Source organism: Corvus moneduloides, chromosome 1, assembly GCF_009650955.1.
Source record: "Corvus moneduloides isolate bCorMon1 chromosome 1, bCorMon1.pri, whole genome shotgun sequence".
NCBI classification, from domain to species: domain Eukaryota; kingdom Metazoa; phylum Chordata; class Aves; order Passeriformes; family Corvidae; genus Corvus; species Corvus moneduloides.
The window spans coordinates 42,446,984-42,454,787 of record NC_045476.1 but is presented as its reverse complement, the minus strand read 5'-3'; the positions used below and the strand labels follow the sequence as shown (position 1 = coordinate 42,454,787).

Sequence of the window (7,804 nt, the reverse complement as noted above, 5' to 3'; positions counted from 1 at the left end):
GTTTTTTCATCTAAAGTTAGGTGAGCTGAAGTAGACTTCTAGGGAGTAAAGCAATGCACAGACTGAAGAGAGTTAGACTTATTCCTGGGGTTTTTTTGCTAAGTTCCCAGGTAATTTGAGTTTGAATTCGGCCTGTGCTTCAGTTCCACCTGTTCACTAATGGAGGGTGCTGCTTTCCCTTTCTACACCTTGACAGGTGTTGTAAGGCTGAGCTACAGCTCTTATAATGATAATGCTTAATTGGTACCTAGAAAAACTACTCCAGGAGGTGCAGGAAAAAAAGAAATGATACCTACCTTGCAAAAACTGGATATGTTTGCTGATGTGTTTGTAATTGCACTTCCTCCTGTATTTCCTCATCTGTTTCTGTGGAAGTTCTCCACTTTCATGAGAGACTTTTTACTGAGGGCTTGGGAAAAATGACACCATCAGGTTGTTACTGGGTGATCAAAAGCCAGTCTATAACAAGAATTCTACAAAAGCACATACAAGTTCAACAAAACTATTTTAGGATGTTAGAATGTATTATTTGTAAAATAACTGTGCTGTGTGTAATAGGTACACATGGGTGAAGAAGAAGCCCAGCCCAGAAGAGATTTCAGCCCAAATGAAGTTTTCCACTGTTTCACATAAAAACAGGATTGAAGTACAAAGATGTGACTTGCTCAAAGATGAGAAACCTTTGGGAGATCAAGAAAGTGAAGCAAGATCTACTGAGCTGGTCCTTGTTGAGTGTCATAACCACAAAGCTCTCCTTCCTCCCCATCTTGTTGCTCGCTCTAGTTTCTCTTTTGTTTCTTTGTAAATTTAGTCCTTTCCTCTCTTTTACAAGAAGTCATTATTTAAAAAATGTGAGATGTAAAGATCTTTCTCCTCCCCTGATTTACTCCTTCCCTTAACAAACCATATCTCTAAAATTAACTACTTCTTAATTACATTCTATACCATAAAAGATGTACCTTAAATCCCTTTTCTATGCTTTATACTGGTCTATACTTCCTGCTTTGTTTTTAGGTTATAAACAAATGGGGTAGTCTGAATCTTCCTGGACCAGCTTTTCTTCTCAGATTAGTCCAAGAAAACCATATGTTAGTGCATGGGGAAATGGCAATTCCCCACAAGAGAAGCAATTCCTTAAAAATCACCTACACAGCGGAAACTCTTCTTGTTGCAGGACTAGCAATTGGTGATCTTTAATTCAATGAAGGTTGTGCACACAACTGACATATAAAGAAATTCTTTCCTCAGTGTTTGGGGACCTGACTCTAACTCTTAGTCATACTGATGAATACTGAGTCACCCAAGGACCACTTCTAGTCAAACAAGGGTATTACTCACACAGATGGTCCCCAACACAACTGAGGACTAGAAATTTGTACCTAATGTGTTAATGACTAGGAACTAGCCTAAGCATGGTTTTACCATACTTTGGGTCCATCCTAAAAAAACCTCATGTTTAAACTCTTACTTCAAAGGGCTCACTCCTTTTTAACTCTCAAGATCTGTGAGAGTTAAGTGAAAACATATACATTTCTTAAGAAAAATCCTCCTGGGTTATTCCTCAACAACTGCTGTCATAGGTGAACTACAACCTATATGACAGCAGCTGACTAAACAAACCAAGTTTCTTGGTTTGTCTGGGCTTTTTCTGAATTTGCTTTGTGTGTGCAGTAAGCTGCTCCCACTGAAATGTTTTACTTCTCAAGTCCAGTAGGTAAAAATATATCTTACAGTGCAGAGAAAATTGGGCGGTAGATAAGGGTGAGCTTGAAGGAACGTTTTCAAGGAGGACAATAAAAGAGTTCAGCAGAGATCATTTCAGCACTGCAGCTACCACATTACTCAGTTCAAAGGAGAGTCATGTCAGTGGCACATGCTACAAGCTTTCACAGCCATGTGAAATCAATCATGTGTGCTTCATTGCTTAAACTCCAGGCCAGAGTCTGTCATTGTGAGCTGGAAAAATGGAAAAGATCACTATAAGACCATGACAACATCTAGTTTATTTCTTTTGGGGTTGGTTGACATGGTCCCTGTGGGAAGAGAAAGATGAGATAACCTAGTCACAAAGAAGTCTTTTGCTGTAAGAAAACAGCTACATACAAGATCATTTGTATTTGAAGATTTGGTTATGTACAGCGTCAGAGGGATTACTGTTCCCTGTATAGAACCTAATAAATCTACTTCATTCCTCCCCCTTCCACTTCTCTCTCCTAAAAATATTCTTGGTAACTGACACTATTTTGTTTGTCTGTTAGCAAAGGTCAACAGACAAGCTGACAATTAGATTGAATAGAATTACTTTCTGTTTACACTAGATAAACTGGCCAGTGCTAACAACAGGTGGCCACAGTACCTGTGGATGAGGGAAACCTTATGCTGGAGCACAACCCTAAGAAGCTGTGCTAAACCATTGTTTCAAACTTCAGCCTAGGCAGCAGCTGGCACGGTCAAACTGGGATTAGGCAAACGTGAATGAACTCAGTCGCAGCAGGAAGTGACTGTTCACCTGTGCTTGTCACTGTGACACAAAATATAAGAATGGTCTTGCCAGCTCAAACCTAAGTCCACCAAGCCCACTGTCCCTCTCCAACAGTGGCAGTGGCGCATCTCAAAACATCCATCTTTTCTCCAGCAGTGAGAAGTGCAGGGACTCTGAGCCAGAGGAGCTCTGTTTGAATTTCAGTACAGTGCCATTTGCAGGTAGAGGTAATGTGCTGTGCATATTTAAATGCAAACTAAACAATTTGGGGATGCAAGGGGCCAAAAGGGCAAGGTATTGTGGTAAAAACCTGGAATTATCACAAGTAGTTTCTCTCAGACAGCATCCAGATGCTACCTTAGATGTGCTGGTTTTTAGAAATGCACATGGTCAGGGTATCCAGAAAGAAAGTGCTTATAGGACAGGCAAATTGAGTGTGGTAAGGATCTTATCTGTCCATCTGCTTATTTAAAGACAGCTAATGAATTTCAGTCTCCTAAACTGCCTTAGCTATGTAGCACACTGGCATTGATGGCATTTGACTGCAATTTGGGAATTCATAAACCACAGTGCAGGTGTTTCAGGTCTGGCATTTTCCTTGCTCAGACACATCCCTTCCCCTGGCCACCTTAGATCCCAGTAGTGGTAGGCACAGTTCAGCACTCACAAAGAGCTGCCTCTGGCTGGTTCCCAGCAAATCCACAGAGCTGGGACTGACTAGGGCTCAGCTCCTGAATCTTTCCTTTGTCACCCCTCCTTTTTCTGAGTGATGGTTGTATTTTGATGTGTTTGTATTATTTTTGATGGTTGTATTACGAAGCACTTGCCATTGGTTCATGTTCAGAGCAGCATGATTCTTTTCTCCCTAACACTTTGGTGACGCTTGTTTAGCTTGTCATGCCAATAAAGCCTCATTTTAACTGAGCTCGAATCGCACTAACAAGATGTGGAGGAGGAAGTTAGCAGTGCCTATTACAATGAGTCTTTGGAAGGAAAGAGAGAGGAAGAAATTCACTCTTCAAAATTATACATCACACCGAATTGTATGAAAGCGTTAACTACTACCTCTTGCAGGGATACAGCTGTGATTTTAATGATAAGCGTTATGTGGGTACAAATTCAACATGGACTAAAACAAAATTATGTCTATGGAACAAGAATGAAAAAAAAAAGTAGAAAATAAAGATACAAGCATTGACAAAGCCAGCTGTGGACCACCAGCCTTAAAGAGCACTTGACTTGTGATTCCAGTCTTTAGATAGCTTAAACTCGAAGCCTACTCCTCCACGAAGACATGCCAGGGCTTGTAGCTGTACTAATTAAATACATTAGGTGAAGGTTTCTGATATGATAATCAACAACAAAACGGCAGCTTTAGCATTTAAACCATCTTAATGAGGTGTTAGAACAGAAGGCCTTTGAGGTGAATGGGGAAAGTTTATACACGCTGCTATTGTTCCAGCCCGTCTGGCTCGCCTCTCGAAACAACAGCACGGTGATTACCTTAACAGCCAGGTAGAAAAGAAGTTGAATTCCTGGGCTGGTTTTTTTCTCCACACCCTTGACGTTTTCAGATGCTAGGAAATGTAAGGACAATGAGAAAAATTAACTGAGATTGAAGGTATCGGGAGAGAGAACAAAACTCATTGAATCACCAATGTATGCAGATTTGGGTGTGCCTGTAAGTTATTTGAAGGTTCAGTCTATTTAGACACTGGGGGAGTAAATGGATATTGCGGTTTTAATGGCTCATTACCTTGTTTTTGTCTTTTTTCTTCTTTTTCCCCTACAGAACAAAACGCTCTTTTTCCAACACGATGGCCTATCAGGCGCTCATCAGTGTGATTAATCAGCCTGTATTTGCACAGGACTCTGAAGACAGAGGAGGCTGGTAGAAGTCCTGCGGGTTATTACTGCCCAAATAAAACTACTCAAATTGCACTTCCTTACTAAGCTAGTCTTGCAAACAACTGCCAGCAAGCAAGCAACTGAAGACATAAGTACATCATTCTCCTCAAATATTATTTTCAGAACCACGTTAGGACCATTTAAATGCACGTAACTCTCAAGGGAGGCTGAGCAGGCACCAGTGGTACAGTCCCACACGAGGCACTGCTATATACAAGCATCAGCCAAGACACCATGCATAACTTACTTTTCCACCAGCAGCACGGGAAGCAGGCTTATTTTTCATTCAGTTCTCAGTGCTAAACACGGGAAAAGGTTCGGTGGAATAAATGCTTCCTCTTATTTTTCTGTGAGACCACCTCATCCTAGTCTGAAAGGCAAATGGCCAACTCGGTGTAAGATAAAGCTGCTGACACTGGTCTCCAGGTCTTCTGCACCACTTTTGATTGTAGCCAAATGCCAACATCTCCATCCAAAGATTTTTAACTCTCTGGCAAATTCGGGGCCCCACCTGAAGTCCACAGAAGATTCTGATTAACTTCATTTGCAGCCTATAGAGAAGCAACGTTTGGCCTTATTTTAGTTGTGCAATCAATTTTATTGTGCTATTAAGTTATTTGTTGTAGAATTTGCCATCAATCAAAACACAAAGTACAATTCTGTATGGCTAGCCCTTGCAGAGATATAAATGCTTTGATGTTAGACATCAATTTTGTTCAGCATTAATAAAAAATATTTACTTGTGTACTTTGCCCAGCCAGTGTGTAGATGTCAGACCATGGAAAATGTTAAGGGTGTCTCCCAGAATAATTGTTCCCTTTAGATATTCTGTTGTTTGTGTGGGTTTGTTTATTGTGTGTTTTTAATTAATTGACTGACCTAAAGCAAGCAGTTGAGTACTAAAAAAAATAAAAAAACCCAACCAAAAAAACCCCAAAACCAAAAAATTATGTGCTATCCCTAGAAAGGAAGAAGGGGATTTATTTAGGCCATTGAAGACCTCAGTGCAAGCAAGAAACCAGTCAATTAACAGGCTTACCTGTGTCCTTCAGGAATTGCTCTTGGAGAAAGTTTGGTTGAACTCTTTGGTCCTTATGGTTAATATGGAAAAACCAGATCTCTGTACCCATACATGGTGCAACTGAAGTCATCAAGACTGTACGTAACTCTTTGTCAGATGCAGATTACTCTGTGAACTATTTTCATAGTGAACTCTCTTATCTGACCCTAATTTTAGATTGGTCTCCTTAGTCACCCATTCTGCAAAACCTGAACCAAAACAACAGTACTGGGGCTAAATCCTTCAGAAGAGCCTCAGGAAAGTTGAAGTACTGGTTCATTCCTGAAAGCAGCAAAAATAATTTTCTGGCTCTGGTGAAAAAAACTATTGCTAATAACCAGAACAGCACAATTATTTGTACAGATTTGATACTAATGTAATTGTGCTATGCCCGACTTTCTGGACAGAAAGTGGGAGAGATTAGGCTCATTATCTTTTTGTAAGTAGATATATTTAATGTAAGTGTGAAAAAATGGAAGAAATAACTGATGTAACATAGACAGTGACTAGTTCTACAATTGCTAATGACAATTACATAACTTCAGTTGAGAGGAGAAGGTATTTCAAAAGCATTTTCCTCCCTAATTTTCATACTTGATAGGAATGTTATTTTGCCAGGCTGCAGCCACAGCTCTGTCAAGAAACAGAGTCTGAACACAAGAGTGCCAGTCAGAGAGTGAACATTTCAAATCTACCTTTCCAAAGGAAAACTTCCAGCGAGAGCTAGTGAAGCCATCTGGGTGAGTAACCCCTTGAGGAACTTGTGATTTGCTGGAAGGAGTGGGAAAATAGGGTGCTGTTGTCTGCTCTTGGTAATACCTCCTGGGCCAGAAGTGCCATGGTTCCCAAGGAAGCTGTGGACCACAGTTTCGTCTGCTGCCAGGCAGGACCTTAGGGCTTCAGTCCCAGTTGCTGCTAACAGCAGTTGTTCCAGAAAAACAATTTTCTAGAGAAAGTGTGAACAGCTAAGGATGTGCTGCATCCCAGTTATGAGGTTTGACGGGCCATTGGGAGGACAATATCCACCTTCTTGCACCTAGACTTCCTATCTCCTTCTTCCTTGTGGTTTGTTTCCCACAACTCTAATGCAAAAAAAAACCCCACCACAAAGCCTAGATAGCTGTCTCGCTAACCCAGGTAATCCAAGAAGACTCCAGAAACTGAGACTTGAGAAAAATCAAAAGAAAGGAAAGCCATTTCCTTCAACTTTACTGATGATGAGTTTTTTTTCCAAATTTGAAGAGCATGGAAGAAAGATGTTTTTATTGTTTGTTTCAATGTGACAAAACACCCCTTCATTTTCTTCCCTATTACTGGGAGAAAATGAGTCGTTAGCTTATTACACTGACACCAGAGACAATATTTTTTATGTGCTGATTTAGGGCTTCCATCTTTTCTTATTTACAGACATTTGCTTCTAAAAATGTCCAGCTGAGGCTGTAGCTACAGCCCTTTACATCACACATCTATCTGGGGGAGTGTGAGACACAAGGTGTTCACAGCTATCAGGCCTAAGACCTGAAGCAAAACTGTACCTGTTCCTATTCCCACTCACCTGTACATCCACTGGTTGAGGATGTTCTGTCAAGAGGAATTTGCCTATCTGAAGAAGACATGTATTTTAACGCCTTTATGGAAGCCAGTGTTGATGCTGTCAGAAGAGGCAGGAGCAGTGAGTAATTTTCACTCTGACAAAAAGCCCAAAATCGAGTCGTGAACCACCCAGTCACCACCAAAGGGAGCTGCTGGGGGTTGCTGGTGAGGCAAAGAGGGAGAACGTGGGAGTTTGTTCAGTTTTGACAAAGGTGGGCTAGAATTACCCCGGAAATCATGACTCAGATGTTTTCATGGCCCCAGCTTGCATTACTCCCAGGAAACTCTCTGATGCCAAAGTCACAGTTTAGTTACATCAGTGACTCACAAGTGTGAAGATTCATATTTTAGCACTTGAGGGAGCATTAAACCATTTAAAAATGAGTGCTGATGAAAATTAAGGACTTGGGTTCTTCTAACCGTGGGTGTGCATTAGGATCCTAAATTGAGATGAATGGTTTAATTGTTCTCTGTCACTTATTTTGGTTAACAGTTCAGGGATAAAATGAGCTTATTGCTATAAGAAATTGTTTAAACCTGTCAGGAGAACATACGTTAATATTCACTTTGTCTTTTGTGCAAAGTATAAAAAGTGTATAAAGTATAAAAAGAGAAATCTTATCTGTGAACACTTCTGTACACTGGACTGCCTTTCTAGAGAGCTCCTTAAATGATGCCAAAAATAACATTTTCTATCTCTTTTAGGAGAATCTTTTAAATTGTCAACAGCTTTCTTTTATATTTTTATAGCATCTGTAGTG

The 7,804-nt window shown here is 40.4% G+C and overlaps 1 long non-coding RNA gene across 1 annotated transcript; it reads right to left on the bottom strand.

Moving 5' to 3' along the window:
- Positions 1 to 300: 300 nt before the first annotated feature.
- LOC116447881 lies at positions 301 to 5,671 on the bottom strand. Its single transcript, XR_004241733.1, has 3 exons — positions 4,638 to 5,671; positions 3,986 to 4,059; positions 301 to 409 (listed from the first exon to the last, which is right to left on the bottom strand). It is a non-coding gene; the product is annotated as an uncharacterized LOC116447881 (long non-coding RNA).
- Between the last annotated feature and the right edge of the window lie 2,133 nt (positions 5,672 to 7,804).